Source organism: Diabrotica virgifera, chromosome 4 (assembly GCF_917563875.1).
Source record: "Diabrotica virgifera virgifera chromosome 4, PGI_DIABVI_V3a".
Classification (NCBI taxonomy): domain Eukaryota; kingdom Metazoa; phylum Arthropoda; class Insecta; order Coleoptera; family Chrysomelidae; genus Diabrotica; species Diabrotica virgifera.
Window position 1 is genome coordinate 209,520,876 of NC_065446.1, and position 18,666 is coordinate 209,539,541.

Here is an 18,666-nt window from a genome sequence, read left to right on the forward strand (position 1 = left end):
ACCATATCTTGTTTAAAAATAGTCTAACAGCCTTTCACAATAGACCGTTTTAAAGGTAATTGACCTGTCTTCCTATAATTGTAAACTAATTAATTGCATATACCTGAAGCTGCGTAGAAAAAAGTTACAGAAATAACAAGTTTGAGAAGTAACAAGGAAAATAGGCCAAAATTCCTTTGAGTGGCGAATTTTGAAAAATCATATTTTGGAAACAATAAAGCATAGAAACTTCTACCGAACGTCCTTTTAAAAAGTATGGATGGAAGATTTTTTTGCTGTGGAGCAATGCCTATACCTATATCCCCGTGGAAAAAAGTTATGGGGCAAAAAACAAAATTGCTATCTTTCGTATTTTTTTCTTGCTTTTTTTTGAACATATTTTTGTAAAAAAAAGATTTTAGACTTTAAGGTATGATATTTCGATAGTAAATTTAACCTGAAACAATTTTCCTGTAGATGTGTTTGCACCAAAAGTGCATAGAACTCATCCTAAATCGCCTTGAGCCTAGTGACTAATTCACCATTTTCTCGAAAATTCACCCCTTTAAAGGGCAGCACTCCGCGGGTTTTCATATTTAGAAGTCCATTGACTATATGAAACAATAAAACCCCGTTAACGTTGTAGTTCCTTTCTAAAATACATAATCCATAGCCTATATATTGGCCTTGCACCAAATACTTGTTCAGCATACACATTTACTTCTTGTATACTTGTATCTCCCAAATTACATACCAACAAGTTGCGATCTTGCCTCACATTCCTGATGTCCTTGCTAAGGTTAAAATAATGTGTTGAATTAACTGTACATTTTATTTGGCTACACAAGTAATTTAGACGCAATGAAGCACAACAATTGGGAACAGAATATTTGGTGGAATGGAGGACAATCTAGGCTAAGCGGGGTTAGACCGATATTGGCGGTCAGAGACGAATCTTCCACGTTCAATTTGAAACATGAATTTATTTTACTTTGGTGACAGTGGCGTGTTATACTCAAATTTTAGGAGTATTGGTGCTTTCCGGCATTGGTCGCTAGATAGGTTTGTACGCGACTGGTCGCGCGTGATATTTTCTCTCACATATTCAGCTTTTGTCTTTCTTTACAAAATAAAACTTTTAAAACAGATTTTAAACTTTTTTTATTAAAAAATAAAAATGTGTACCATTTTTATTCAATTGCAATGCGGAGGCAAAACAATCTTACTTTTCAATTAGAATACGGAGCGCAGTCCAGTCCTCTGAATCGCGATTTTCGGCTCTTATTGGAGCCTCATCGGAAAGAACGTAGGCACTGTTCTCCATACCCCAATTGACCAGCGTCGAGAGGTTTTCCCACCCATTGCAACCGAAGTGAAGGTATTAGGTGACTAGCGTCATCTGGCAATTGAAAGATGAAGTTAGTTTTCAATCCTAATATCAAAATTAATAATATTGAAAATATTAAAAATATTACTAAAAGATTTTTAAATTGAAAACTTATTATTGGTACATTTCCCTGGTGACACCTCCAAGGCTTCTACAATTTGCAAGCCAAATGGATGCAGCAGTGAAGACAAAGGGAAGGAATTCTACACTATGCAATTCACATCCCCCGTCTGCAGCTCGGTAAAGTTCCAACGGAAAATGCACCTGGTTACTCTACGGAGTAATACGACTATAAAATAAAAATGTATACCATTTTTATTCAGTTGCAATGCGAAGGCAAAACAATCTTACTTTTCAATTAGCAGTCCAGTCCTCTGAATCGCGATTTTCGGCTCTTATTGGAGCCTCATCGGAAAGAACGTAGGCACTGTTCTCCATACCCCAATTGACCAGCGTCGAGAGGTTTTCCCACCCATTGCAACCGAAGTGAAGGTATTAGGTGACTAGCGTCATCTGGCAATTGAAAGATGAAGTTAGTTTTCAATCCTAATATCAAAATTAATACCTTCACTTCGGTTGCAATGCGTGGGAAAACCTCTCGACGCTGGTCAATTGGGGTATGGAGAACAGTGCCTACGTTCTTTCCGATGAGGCTCCAATAAGAGCTGAAAATCGCGATTCAGAGGACTGGACTGCGCTCCGTATTCTAATTGAAAAGTAAGATTGTTTTGACTTCGCATTGCAACTGAATAAAAATGGTATACATTTTTATTTTATAGTCGTATTACTCCGTAGAGTAACCAGGTGCATTTTCCGTTGGAACTTTACCGAGCTGCAGACGGGGGATTTGAATTGCATAGTGTAGAATTCCTTCCCTTTGTCTTCACTGCAGCATCCATTTGGCTTGCAAATTGTAGAAGCCTTGGAGGTGTCACCAGGGAAATGTACCAATAAGTTTTCAATTTAAAAATCTTTTAGTAATATTTTTAATATTTTCAATATTATTAATTTTGCTATTAGGATTGAAAACTAACTTCATCTTTCAATTGCCAGATGACGCTAGTCACCTAATACCTTCACTTCGGTTGCAATGGGTGGGAAAACCTCTCGACGCTGGTCAATTGGGGTATGGAGAACAGTGCCTACGTTATTTCCGGTGAGGCTCCAATAGAGCCGAAAATCGCGATTCATAGGACTGGACTGCGCTCCGTATTCTAATTGAAAAGTAAGATTGTTTTGCCTTCGCATTGCAACTGAATAAAAATGGTATACATTTTTGTTTTATAGTCGTATTACTCTGTAGAGTAACCAGGTGCATTTTCCGTTGGAACTTTACCGAGCGGCAGACGGGGGATGTGAATTGCATAGTGTAGAATTCCTTCCCTTTGTCTTCACTGCAGCATCCATTTGGCTTGCAAATTGTAGAAGCCTTGGAGGTGTCACCAGGGAAATATACCAATAAGTTTTCAATTTAAAAATCTTTTAGTAATATATTTAATATTTTCAATATTATTAATTTTGCTATTAGGATTGAAAACTAACTTCATCTTTTTTTTATTAATTAATAATAAGAACATAATTATATAACATAATATAAATATGTACATAATATTATGATAAGATACAAAAAAAATGATCAGAATTAAACCAATATTAATCAATCTCCGTATCTTCATAATTTACGGCACCACACTGTAAACAAGTATTACAAGAATGCTCTGGACAAATTGGTTGATGACAAGAATTACAATTTTTTTTAATTTTCTATTTTTGTGGTGAGGACAAAATGAACAAAACTGAATATCTGATGGTTCAAGTTGTGATGCGTTCCGTAATGTTTTTTTTTATTAACAAACTCGCATCAGCCTGTACGGCTATTATCGAAAATGATAGTTTTGGTAACAATAATAATAACTATAGAATACTACAATTAAATTTTATATAAACAGTCTATTGCTTTTAAGTATTGAAGGATCACTTTGGAACCGCACTTTGAGAATAGTATTTTCAAATCGTCCGGGATTCCGAATTGAACTCTTTCCGCACTGTGTAACGGGCACTCCACTAGAAGGTGTTTTTATTGTCAGAGGGGTCTTACAAGCATAACACTCCTGTTGAGGATCTCGTGTCATCAAATGACCATGCGTGAGGTGGCTATGACCAAGCTGCAATCGCGAGATGATCACTTGGGAAAATCGATTTGTGGAATTATCAGACCATCGTTGAAATGTTGGTTTTATCTCAAATAACTGCTTCTGGTTTTCATGCTATCTGCTATTCCATATATCAACTATTTTGCTGTGGAAATATGATTTGAGATCTGACGCTGGAGTTGTTGGATAGATCTCTATAGTTGCGTCCTCTAAGGCTTCTCGACTATGTTTATCTGCCAGTTCATTTCCAGCGATTCCAATATGAGATGGAACCCACAGGAAAGCAACATTTTTGTGATTTAGTTTGTGCAATTCTTGTCTTATGAGTTTGGCCACAGGGTGGGGAGAATAGATTTTAGTGATGATTTCTAAAGAATTTAAAGAGTCCGTAATTATGAGAAAGTTAATTTGAGAACTTTTCCTAACATGACATAGGGCTTTACATATCGCAAAGAGTTCTCCTGTTAAAATAGTGTTTGTCCCCTCTAGTTTATATTTCTTTATTTCATTCTGTGTTACAAAGGCAGATGCAACACAATATTTAGTCTTTGATCTATCAGTGAATAACTGTTCGAATGAGGAAAATTGAGAAATTAAGGTTTGATATTTAGAAATAATTATGTGACGATTGGTTTCTTTCTTATTTTCTGACACTAGATCCATTATTAAATGAGAAGAAGATATTAGCCAAGGAGGGGGAGTTGGTATTTTGCTAGGATAGATTTTGGGAACTTTAAGGTGTAGTTCATTTTTGATTCGTTTGCATTTTTCTTGAAAGGGAATGTGAGTTTTTGTATGATGAGTACTTGAAGAGCAAATAGTTTGGTGACATTCTGAAGAGTACCGCTTCACTGCATATGAGAGTACTAATTCCTGTCTTCTTAAATCTAAAGGTAGTTCACCGAGTTCGGCCTGAAGACTTATAATGGGAGTTGTTGTAAATGCACCACATATTATTCTAAGAGCGTTGTTTTGTACGATATCTAAAACTTTTAGAGTTGTTTTTGAAGCAGATGAGTAAGCTTGGCATCCATAATCAATCTTGGAACGGATCAGATTTTTATATATTGTGAGTAGAGTCCTACCGTCCGCTCCCCAGTTTGTACCATAAAGACATTTCAAGAGGTTTAGTCTTTTTTGACATGCTGCTGAAATATATTTAATATGTTCTTTCCAGGTTAAAGCTTGATCAAATATTAGACCTAGATATTTAATTGTTTCTACATATTCGAGTCTCTGGCCTCCAAATTTTAAAATACGTATCTCCTTTATCTGTTTTGGTCTCTTTGAAAATAGGATACAGCGAGTTTTGGATGAATCAAATTGAAAACCACTCTTTTTTGACCAAGATATAAATTTATCGAGTTGATCTTGTAGTAATTTGGCCATACTCTGTATATTGTTTCCCTTTAAGAATATTATGAGATCATCAGCATATAATCTAGCTTGAATTGGTTTATTCATTGATTTGATTATATCATTAATAGCTATAAGAAAAAGCGTCGGACTGATCACTGATCCCTGAGGTGTGCCATTTTCTTGATATTTCACAATAGGTAGAAGACCGTTTACTTTTAGCTTGAAATTTCTATTTAGGAGAAAATTTTTAACAAAAGCGAGTATATTTCCTTGATAACCCCATGATTTCAGTGTTGATATTATTTTGTGATTCCAGGCCATATCAAATGCTTCATGCAAATCAAAATAAATTGCAATACATTTCTGGTTGTTACAGAAGGCGTTATTAATATGCGTTTATAGATCTACTAAGTTGTCGGTGGCCGATTTTAAAGGGCGAAATCCAGATTGTTCATTAATCAGATGGTTGTTTTCTTCCAGACACCACAATAAACGTTTATTTATAATTTTTTCTAAAAGCTTACACATGACACAAGTTAGAGAGACAGGACGATAAGAATCTGCTTTGTTTCGTGGTTTATTAGGTTTTAAGATGGGAATAGTTATAGAGGATTTCCATAATCTGGGAAATTCATGTTTAGTCCATATACGATTGTATATTTTTAATAAAATTTCTAAAGCTTCTTCAGGTATGTGTTTCAGAAAAGAAGCTGGAATGTCATCCGGACCTGGAGATGTGTCCTTTAAAGAATCTAACATCTCTCTTATTCCTCTGATTGTGATAAGTACATTTATAGGTTCATTATTGTTTACTATGTTGATAGGAATACTTTCTTTTTGTTCTTTATATGTTAGGAAATCTTTACCATAAATAGAATTTGAGGATGTTAACTGGAATGTTTCGGCTATTTTTTCTACGATTTCTGCATGGTCTGTTGTAGATGATTTATTGTCTAATTCTAATGAATCTATTCCTTGATATGAACTCGAGCCTGTTATCTTCTTTATTTTCCTCCAAACTTTTGATACAGGTGTGTAATTATTTATCGTTTCTACATATTTTATCCAGGATTGTCTTTTAGATCTTGTGGTAACCAGTTTGGCTCTAGCCCTACTCCTTTTAAGTTTGATTAAATTTTCTAGATTTTTGTGTCTTTTGTACTTTTGAAGAGCTTTTTTACTTAGTTTAATAGCTTCTTTACATTCGTCATTCCACCAGGGAGTGACTTTATCTCTTTCAATGAACGTTGTTTTTCCTATTGCTTTTATAGCTGCTTCGGTTATGATTTTATTGAATTGTAGAATTATTTCGTCTATTGTATTATCTAAACAAATCATTGCAGATTCACTACGGATAATTTCTTGAAAAAGGCCCCAGTCAGCTTTGTCTAACCTCCATCTCGGATCAGGCTTAACTGGCGTAGATTTAATCAAGTGTTTTTCTATTAAAATCGGATAGTGATCACTCCCATATAAGTCTTTTTCTACGTATCAATTGTGATTTATTTGAAGAGTGGGCGTACAAAGTGAGATATCTATAGAAGAAAATGTCCCTGCCGATAAGCTTAAGTGGGGGCTACTACCATCGTTTAGTATTGCAAGATTTAACGTGTTCACAATATTTTCAATCTTTTTTCCGGTAGATGTAGTTTTAAAGGAACCCCAGTTAGTGTTATGCCCATTTAGATCTCCCAGTATAAATTTTGGATTAGGTACCTGATTTATTAGGTTTACAAGATGTTGTTCTTCTAGGTTATAGTTTGGAGGTATATATATTACATATGTTAACTTTTTGTGTTGTACCAATTTGTACAGCTACAGCTTCCAGATTTGTGCTTAGAGGAATTTCTTTGGATATTATTTGTTCTTTTACATAAATGGCAACGCCCTGAAGCGTGACCAGCATTATTTCTATTTTTAAAATATGAATTAAAAGATTTTAGATTCATGCAGGTGGAATCTTTAAAATTAGTTTCTTGAAGACAAATAATTTGTGGTGTGTATTGATTGATTAACAACTGTAACATAGGTAAACGAGTTTTAAAGCTATTTAAATTCCACTGTAAAATTTTGTTATACATAATGATTATATTTTATTAATGAACACAAAAATTAAAAAGTGGATGAATCACTTTCAGAATCCAAATTCGTTAAATTAAGTGGTAAATTAATTTGTACAGCTAATTTTTTTCTCAATTTAGTGCAGCGATATTTTGTTGTTCTGTCTTTTAAATGTGGGTGAATTTCATCCAACATAGTGATAATAGCTACGATGTCAGAGTTATAATCCTTCGCTACCGTTACTGCATCAGAGCAGCCGTAGCAATTTTCTAGTAGACTTTCAACTTGCTGACTGCTGAGGCAAAAAGGAGGCGAGTAATTATCTATATATGTTTTAGTATTGTCTGAAAACCTTATGTTTTGTTTAGGTTTTTTTTCTGTTTTGCTCTTTTTCTTATTTTGTGTTATAGTTGGAGTTGCGAATTGGACATCCTCAGAAGTAGGAGAAGAAACAGCAGAAGCGGTACGTTTTTGTGAGTTATTTTGTGTTGAGGGATGATCGGACTTTGTATTGTCCACCAAAATATTTTTGTTTGTCTCAAGATTCATAGGGGTATTTAAAGTTTGGGAGAGGGGTGAGTTTGATAGTTCTGGATTTTGTGTCGTAGATAGCTTGGACATATCTAGGGGTACGTTTTGTTTTATTAGTGAACTGTGGTCTTTGATGGGTTGTGTATTATTGGAAGAAGAAGCGGTAGTGGTGTCAGAAATAGAAAGTGCTGAATTCTGGGCCTGAGTTATGTTGTCTGATTGATTATTGCTTCCTGTAGGTATTATACTCATAGGTGGTGGAAATGAGGCAGTGCATTGTAAAGCATTGTGTCCTGCCTGCTTGCATTTGAAACAGTTGTGGCTGTCTAGTGTTAAATATAACCTATTTACTATTCCATCTTGTTGTATATCAATGTATTCCGGTAAAGATGCATTTTCTGGAGACGAGATGTAAATTTGTCTTCTAAAACTAAGTATATGGCTGTAAGCTGGGTCAGTAGCTCCAATTCTCAGTTGTATCATTGGCGATAATAATGTTACGCCTAGATTTTGTAAACATCCTGTGATTTCTTCATTAGAAATTGTGGGGCTTGCATTAGATATTAGCAACCTATCTGATGGGGTAATTAACCTTCGAGCAACTATACGAGTGTTATTAATTGTGATACTTCCATTATTTTTTAGAAAATCGTCGACTGTTTTTATCCCTCAAGTATATGCATACTCGATTGTTAGAGATGCGTGAACAATATATTATATTATGTGGGTTCACTATTGGTCCAATCTGTAGGAGATAGTCTTGTATTTTAAAACCATCTATTGATGTAAATACTACGGCTTGATCTCTGTTTGGTAGTAGATTCGAGTTCTGGGCTAACGCCGCTGAATACGATTTAGTAGGGTTATTGACGTTCTGTGACATGTTAAATATTATGAAGTAGGTAAATTAAATAGGTACTCACTAAATTTGTTATCATTCAATGATAACAAAATCTATCATCACCCAATGATTAATAGATGTGTTGTTTTGCACTTCACTAACAAAAACTTGTGAAATTAAAAAGCAATTATAAACTAATCCCATAATGTTATTTTGGCAATTTTTTTTGCAAGAAAATTCCGGAGGCTTAAAATTAAGTTTGTAATTGTCGAACGATTTACAAGATGAGTTTTCATCAAAGATAAAGCCAATTCCTTTAAAAAGACACGACCGACGTTCTCTGTTATATCTTTATATACAATGCGACTGTTGATGCCGCCAATATATAACATTAAAAAATATGTGGTAAGTGGCCATCTACAACAAACCCATGAAAGAGAATATAGGGTTTCATTTCATGGACCACATCCACGGCGCCTTTTGTTTATAAACGAATATTATAAAAGGATATTATTTCAGGTTTTAAGTGGAAAAATAAAATTAATTTTTATACACAGTTGGTGGCGCCGGTGGTCGCGCGATGAGAGAATATCTCACATGAAGAGCACTAACTTAACAATCTGGTGATACTAAGTCACCCGAGTCACTATCTGAGCGGACGAGTCTATTATATGGTCGAAGAAGGATAGGTAGGACACTAGAAAGAATTACAACGCATATAATTTCCCAGAAAAAAAGTTGTGCGTAATTTTCTGAAACCGTGAGAGAAAATCTCGTATAGCGACCACTGCAGGGTTGATGTGTTTGTACTAGATACCCAAAAGCATAAATTTTACAACATAAACCACATTCAAATATTAAGTAGCATCTTACGGATACTTTTACTGTCTAAATTGGATAAAAAATACAATTTTTAAATATATTTAAAGAGAAAAACTATTATTTTTATGGTTATAATTTTTCTTTATACGTTTTTGTGCGTTAAGAAGGTTTCGAGGTAAACAAAAAAACTTTTTTTTGCATTTAAATTTGGGAGACACCCCCTCTGTGGCTCAGTGGTAACAACCTTTGAATTCAGGAGTCGATAGCTATAATCTCATCAAGCGAAGAAATTTTTTATTTGTTAAAAATTAATAAGTCACAATAGTGTCTATCCTTGTAGGATCGGTACTCACCGGAGGGACCGCAGCCGTTCGGATAGAATTAGTAGACTTTTCAAAGTATCAAGATATTTTCTCAACACGCACACTACACTAGGTATCTGATTGCAAAATCAACTGTGCCATGCCAGCGGCCATTAGTTGTCGAAGCATTAAGCTAATTAAAAAAATAATATAGGCATAAATGCGGTTAAATTATTTTTACTGTAACTTTATCGAATAAAATGGTAATTTTTTTTGTCTAATCAGCGATTCCTGGTGCATATTTCGTGCCCTCACTCGTCGACACTAGTCGGTCAAAGCTTTTTTTAAAATTCTGTCCTCTGTTGATGTCTCGCCACTGCCTTCTCCTATTGGCTTGAGCAATACGAGCTTCTTCGGTATTTTCCGACTAATTCGTTACTATTATTTCTACAATTTTTATTTCCATAACGTGCATGCAATGCATCATTGACAAGGCGAGAACGGCGTGTTCGTTAGAAAAAATATTCCCATGAGATTTTTTTGCATAATCACATTCGTGAGACATCCGAGAATAAGGTCCAAGGAGTCGCTCACGTGAAAAGTGATTTAACAATTTTTTTTAATTAAATTTGCAAAAATTAATATTTTTGGCCCGTACAAATTTTTGTTAGTTTTTTGGACCATTCTGGACAAAAAAGGTCTCTTGTAATATTTCTTTAAAGTTGATCGTTTTCGAGTTATAAACAATTTAAAATTGAAAAAAACGAAAAATGGCGATTTTCAAGACTTTAAGTATTGGTTAAAAGTTATTATTATGAAAGTCAGAAAGTGACTAAATCAAAGCTTAAAGCCCCCCAATACAAGATCCTGTAGAAATTTTTGTCATAATTTTATTACTAAGCTGTTATTTTTAATTAATAATAATGAGCGCCAGCACGTATTAGGCGGGCGTCTATGGTGAGTGCGAGAGAGATGCCATTCCGCAGTCCAATGGGGCATCTTACTCGCACTCACATTTACAGCCACGTCAATACGCTCTTACGGCTCATTGTTAATAATTAAAAATAACAGCTTAGTAATAAATTGATGACACCAATTTCTTCAGGATCATGCAGGGCGGGCTTTAAACTTTGATTTAGTCACTTTCTGACTTTCATAATAATAGTCTTTAACCGAGTTATTAAGTCTTAAAAATGGCCATTTTTGCGTTTTTCAAATTTTAAATTGCTTATAACTCGAAAACCATCAACTTTAGAGAAAAATTACAAGAGACCTTTTTTGTCCAGAATGGTCTAAGAAACTTAAGAAAAATTTGCAATTTGATTAAAATTTTTTTTTTTAAATTTGGACCACTTTTCTCGTGGGCGACTTCTTGAACCTTATTCTGGGGTGTATTACAAATGTGATAATGCAAAAAAATCTCATGGGAATATTTTTTCCAACGATCCCGCTGTTTTCGCCTTATCTATCACTAGATTTAAAGTTTTTGACGACGAACTGGGTAAGGGTAATTCAGATTTTTTTTCTGCAGAAAACTCATTACCTTTAAATTGTCTTTTAATATGCTTATTTCGATGCGTCCCTTTACTTAGACTTCCGATTAAATGACTATCAGATCAAGTCATTTTTCCGATTTTCAAAATAATAAATTTTGAAAAATTTCAATAATATCAAGGACGGTTGAGTGATATCTCGTTTTAAAGTTCGTTCAAGCACCTTTTCAAAAATACCACACACATTATATTTCTTTACAGTAATTTTGAAAAAATCAAGTAAAACCGTACAAATATTAACTTTAGAACCACAAATTAGTGGATGATTTTCACAAGGTGAGGTTTGCTTTTTTTTTCCAAAATAAACGATATTTCAATATTTTTTAAACTTATTTATCAAAAACTGTACTGAATGATTCGATTTATATCAGAAAATGTATTGTTAGATAACAATAAGCATAACTAATATAATACAGGGTGAGTCAAAACTAAAAGCACTTATATTTGAAATATACTTTTTAGGATGACAAAAGTAACTAAAAACTAAGTTGGGGGTTGAATAATTTATTTTTATATTATTTACAATCTTTTCATATAGGTACTAAACTTATTTTCTCATACAAACATGTTTTTGCACGGTAAACATAAATATGGCGGCGTGTTCTATCCTCAGGTGGGGTCAAAATCAGATATGTGATAGTGATAAAAATACGACTAAATGTCAACTTTCATAAAAACATGCATCACCAGTTACGAGGCATGTGAAATACTGGAGGTAGATGGGCAGACAACATACAGATTCATCAGAATCATGCACATGTCAAAAAAATATACGCGGTGGGGTCACCGCTTAAAGATATTAAGTATGTATCTAGTTTACAACTTCAAAAATAGAGGGTACCATCATCTGTATTATGGTCACTATAGAAAATTTAAAAATATACAAAAACATTTCAAATTTGTTTGTGAGGGTGACATTATGTAGACCAGTTTTTAACTAAATTACATCAACCCTCTAGAGGGTCGGACACAATCCCCAAAATCTTTAATAAAAAGGGACGTTGAGTGATACCTCATTTTAAAGTTCGTTCAACTGCCGTTTCAAAGTTACCACATACATTATATTCCGTTTTAGTACTTTTGGAAAAATCTTGAACTCATCCTCCAAAAAAATTTTGGAATTTTGAACTCCATCTTTAGCACATTCACCAACACATATTCATCTTCACACCGTAATGTTCCTTTATAAGTGTCTGCATATGCAGTCGCGTCCGTGAATGTGTTATCCTTACGGTTTAACTTGATTTTTGCAAACGTATTAAAAAAATATAATGTATGTGATATTTTTGAAAATGTGGTCGAACGACCTTTAAAGGAGGGTGGCACCTTTTCAAATGAACATACTGTATAGATACCTACACTGTATTTCCGCGAATCACCTCCTGGTGGATGCGGTAAATTTCTCAATAAAAAAGCGTAGGTACTTATATGGACAACTCGTTGGTGATAAAAAAGTGAAAAAGGTAGTATGCATTTTTATTATTTATTAAAATATACAATTTTGTCAAAAAAAATTTAAAAATTATCGGGAAGCAACCCCTCTTATCACTTGTTGGTTAAAAACCTTCGTAGGCTAATGCAGAACAACTTTGCTAAAGATCATCACATGACCAAATGCATTGTTTAGGATTCTATAAAGGACAGGTATTTAACATTCACTTTTATTTATATAGAAGAGCATCCCCTCCATTTTACAAAAATTGGAAAATATGGGGTCAAAAAATATACGTTCAAAATAAGTCCGGAATTGGATAAAATGACCAATTCTAAGCAACTTTTGTTCTATAGAGTTTTTTTACTAATTCAATACTTTTCGAGTTATTTGAGAGTGAATATGTTCATTTTTAACAAAAAAAAAATATGTTTTTGGACGGTTTTTCGGAGATAACTCAAAAAGTAAGTATTTTTGCGAAAAAAATATTCTTAGCACAAATATAGTTTATAAAAAACTGAAAAAAATGGCTATTGAACCAGCAGAAGCAGAGTTGTAGCTAATGAAAAGTAGGTTCTTCTTCAAATTCCAAATCGAATATTTCAATGTGAAATAACTAAAAACGGGGCACTTTTAGGTCACATATTAAAAATTCATTAAAACTTTAATAAAGTGTTTTGAAAAAGGTTTATTTTTGTTTTAAAAAAAAACTTCTAACATAAAAAGTAATTGAATTACGCTTAAAATATTGTTGGTGCCTTTTATTTTTTGGTACAAAAATGGCGAAAATCACCCCCTAATTAGCTTCTCAAATAAAATTAATCGTTACCGCTTCACAAGTTACTTTACTTATGTATTGTTTAGATTATCTAAAAGTTTCATTGGTTCAAAGTGTTCAGGTTTAAAAAATTGGGTATAAAATAAAAAAATTTTTTAATTATGAAAAAAAAAAAGGAAATTCTTTGTGGAATTAACTTAAAAATTATTAGTAATACCAAAAATCTAAAAGAGTAATAAAATGTACGTTTTGCTTTTCTGAATATTTCTAAAAATTGGTTTTGCTATGACTGTTCAAAATTTGCCTAAACTCGTGATTAGTTACTCGTTCAGGCCATTTTAACTACAGCTTTTTCAAAAATAAGCACTTTGAACCGATGAAACTTACACATAATATAAATAATACATACATAGAAAAAGTAACTGGTGAAGTGGTAATAATAAAATTTATTTGTGATGCTAATTAGGGGGTGATTTTCGCGATTTTTTTACCAAAAAATAAAAGGGAGCAACAATATTTTGAGCGTTACACACCGGAACACTTTAAAAAAGTTAAAATGAATTTTCCCCAAAAATTTTCCTCCGATTTTGGATTATTGCACATTGAAATATTCGATTTGGAATTTGACGAAGAAGAACCTATTTTTCATTAGCTGCAACTCTGCTTCTTCTGGGTCTACAGACCTCGTGTATACACCATTTTTTTCAATCTTTTACAGGGTGTTTCATTATTTATTGCCCATATAGTAACTGGAGAAACCTTAGCACAAAATACGAAGATTTAACATTAAACACTAAAATAAAATATGGTTCCTTACTAAGTTACAGGGTGTTTTATCTAAAAATTTAAAAACTACTTTTGCTCAGCATTTTAAAACTATTCGACATATCCTTTTCATACTTGGCAGAAAGTGCGACTACTATACACCCTACTAAATTATGATAAACAAACGTTTCTAGCTACTACCAGTGGCGTACGACAGAGGATGGTGAATGGTTGACCCTTCTAAAATTCTACGTCACTGGAGGAATTACTATTTTAGTGCCATTTTTAGATTCTCCAATATTTTCTACGTAAATAATATACTCTTTATTGGTAACGATAAAGTCATTAGTTTTCGAGATATTTGAAGTTAAATATGAAACGGCACAGTTATTTTGATTAATTTATGATATGATTCGTATGATTAAAATTTAAAAATTATTTGTACCCAGTACTTTAAAACTATTTGGCGTATCCTTTTCATACTTGTGAGAAAGTGCAGGTACTGTACACCCTACTAAATTAAGATAAATAAACGTTTCTAGCTACTACCAGAGGCGTACGACAGGGGTAGTGGCAGGTTAACCCTTCCCAAATTCTACGCCACTGGCAAAATTGCTATTTTAGTGTAATTTTTTGATTTTCCAATATTTTTATGTAAATAATATACTCTTCATTCGTAACGATAAAATGATTAGTTTTCGAGATATTTGAAACTAAAAATGAAGGGACACAATACATTAATCAAAAATGACCGTGTCGTTTCATTTTTAACTTCAAAGATCTCGAAAACTAATGACTTTATCGTTACCAATGAAGAGTATATTATTTTGATAGAAAGTATTGGGGAATCCAAAAATTTAACTAAAATAGCAATTCCGCCAGTGGTGTAGAATTTGGAAAGGGTCAACCATTTACTTTCCCCCATCGTACGCCTCTGGTAATGCCAGAAACGTTTGTTTAATACAATTTAGTAGTTTGTACCGTACCTATACTTCCTGCCAAGTATGAAAAGGATACGTCAAATAGTTTTAAAATGCTGAGCAAAAATAGTTTTTAAATTTTTAGATAAAACACCCTGTAACTCAGTAAGGAACCACATTTTATTAAAGTATTTTAGGTTAAATCTTCATATTTTGTGCTAAGCTTTCTCCAGTTACTATATGGACAATTATTAATGAAACACCCTGTATAAGCTATATTTTTGCTAAGAATAATTTTTTCGCTAAAATACTTACTTTTTGAGTTATCTCCGAAAAACCGTCCAAAAACACGTTTTATTTTGTTAAACATGAACATATTCACTCGCAAATAACTCGAAAATTATTGACTTAGTGCCTAGAAAAACCCTATAGAACAAAAGTTGTTTAGAATCAGTTATTTTATCTAATTCCGGTCATATTTTGAATGTATATTTTTCACCTTAAGAGGGGGGTATTCAAAATGGAGGGGATGTAGAATTGTAAACTTTTTCTTATATAATTATAGACAATGTCAACTACGTATTCCCAAATTTTCATCCTTCCTTTATTTTTTTTTGGGTCAGATTGTTCTTTGATCGGGCTAAGTTTGATTCTATAAAGAACGAACACACAAACATTAATTTTTATTTATAAAGAAATTGACATACTTATTCCGAGTTGTTTGGTAATAATATATGGTACAATATATGTATTTGGCAAACATTTGTGTTTTATAAATAATGTTTAGATATATGTATGTATACCTGTTCCTGTTATTATCAAAAGATAAATAAACCTCATAATATGCCTACGTATTTCTGCAATATAATCTAGAAAATCAACATGCAACTCAAATATCAATTACATTAAATTGTTGATTGTAGTGAGCATTCACATATTTTTCCAAATATTTGTGGTACTTGATAATTGACTTAATTATTTTCATGCAATATACATATTATATTGTATGAAATATTTTTGTCTTTTAATTTGGAGAGAGAGATTTTACAGCTCACAAAAATCACATAAATCTTTTGAGCAGGTATCTTGTCTAGGCGATGTATTTCTGTCGCAGCTATATTATACACTAAGCATCAAAATTAACGAACCACCTTAAAAATGGGACATTTTTGATGTCTCCTGTTTCCTAAACCTCTTGTCCGATTTTAGTGAATTTTTCAGCATGTTATAGCTTTACTATTCAAGAATATCGATGTAATAATATTTTTACTAATCGTGTTAGTGTCATTGTATACCTGATGTAACAATAATTTGTGTTTTTTCCTCAAAGTTTGGAACACCCTGTGGAATATTCTAGCATATATAAAATATTGAAATTACAAATCAACTGTAATCTTAGGTTTTTTAACATCTTGTTTTTTATATCATTGGCTTATGTGGAATAATAAAAAGTTAGGTACTTTAACAACTAGCCATGTTATTCATCACTACAGGGTATTTCTAAATAAATGCGACAAACTTTAAGGGGTAATTATGCATGAAAAAATAATGACCGTTTGCTTTATAAACATATGTCCACAAATGCTTCGTTTCCGAGATAAGGGATGTTGAATTTTTTCTTACAAAATGACGATTTTTTTATACTCTTAGGCTACGGCTCCACGGGCGAGAAACTGACTCTAGCAATAGCAGTAAAATGAACTTAAGGTTCCGCGGAACGGAATGGGAATAGCCCAACTGAACCGACTACGCACAAGTCCTGTAGTCGGTACAGTTCGGCTATTCCTATTCCGTTCCGCGGAACCTTAAGTTCATTTTACTGCTATTGCTAGAGTCAGTTTCTCGCCCGTGGAGCCGTAGCTTAAAGCCGGACTCAAACGACTCGTGTACTTCTCGAATAATCGTTACTTGCGTTACTTACTATGTCTTTTGAGAGGGTTACTAGAACAATTCTTTGACAATTAATAGTAGTATTTACATTATTATTATTAGTGTTTGACAAATAGTACAATAATTGTACTAGTAACCCACTCACACAGCATTGCCAGTATACGCAAGTGACGATTATTCGCCAAGTACACGAGTCGTTTGAGTCCGGCATAAAACCGGTTCAGATATGCCAATGCAATTTAGTAGGGTTTAAGAGGTAGTTATTGCGCGTTTTTTGACATACAACTAAGAGTTTTATATTCACCATTGGCGTGCATAGGGATGTATCTAAAATATTTATATCCGTATGCACGCCAATGGTGAATATAAAATTCCTAATTGTATGTCAAAAAATGCGCAATAACTATCTCTTAAAACCTACCAATTTTCATTTGTATATCTCAATCAGTTTTAGAGCGATAAATAAATCGTGAGTTTGTAAGAAAAAATTCAACATCCCGTATCTCGGAAACATATCATTTGCGGACATATGTTTATAAAGCAAACTGTCATTATTTTTTCATGCAGGATTACCCCTTAAAGTTTGTCGCACTTACATAGAAACACCCTGTATTGATGAATTACATTACTAGTTGTTAAAGTACCACTAAACCACTTAAAGTACCACCTAAAGTACCACTAAAGAACTTTTTTATTATCCAACATAAGCGAATGAGTCAAAAAACAAAATGTTAAGAACGCCGAAGGCTACAGTTGAGTTTTAATTACAATATTTTATATACGCTATAATATTCCACAGCGCGTTCCAAACGTGGAGGAAAAAACACACTATCATTGTTACACCCGGTATACAATGACACCTACCTCTTTAGCAATATGTTATTACATCGATATTCTTGACTAACAAAGCTATAACATACTAAAAAATCACTTAAATCTGACAAGAGGTTTAGGAAATACGAGACATCAAATATGTCCCATTTTTAAGGTGGTGCGTTAGTTTTGATGCTTAGTGTATTTAGGTCTTGATGGACTCACTTTTAGCATTAAGGATGAAAAAAATACAATATTTAAGAAATAAGTGCCTCAAGAATATTAAAATTATAATATTCATGATTTAAACGTTTTGAGCATTCGTATTATTTACGCCGATGTTAAATCGTGTATATCTTACCGCAGGAATGTCAGAAGTCCTTTCTTATTTACGCCAAAAAAGTGTTACGTAATTCTAACAAAACGTAATTTTTTCGCCTTGTTGAACCGCTACTGAACCAGAGTTTTGGCACCGCACAGAGGACAATGTTTCTGCAAATCTCATTTCTGCAGGGAATTGCTTTTGTGGGGGTGGGTGCAGATTTGTGGTTAGTTGATTAATCTACCGACTGGCTAAGGGCATGCCATCTACCCATCCGGTGGAGGAGAGCAGGAACCTCCACAATCTCGGAGTAACCGGAGTTGGGACGCTTCGGTCGGTCATAGAAACGGATGCCATTTCGCACCGTATGAGGCGACAACAGAATGGAGGTAACCGTTAAGGATAATTATAGTATTCAAATAATGTGGAAAGAGGATTGGACTGTGATTTGCATACAATTTGGAACTTATATTAGACATGGATATACATTGTACATTCGACGCTTGAAAGGTAAAACAGCTAATACGCCGATTATGAATTTTACAGGAGAACCGTTTAAAGTTTGAAATTTTCGAAAAAAATTCATAATTTTGGTTGTAAGGTTACTACTTTGAAAAATCTTAGGAATATAAATGACATATAGTAGAATGCTTTCATGGTATAAATTTCTAAAAGAAATATTATCTAGTTTTAAAATTAATGGCGCATTATACAAAGTGATTCTTGAATGCAAACAGGAGAAATGTAATATTAGCATA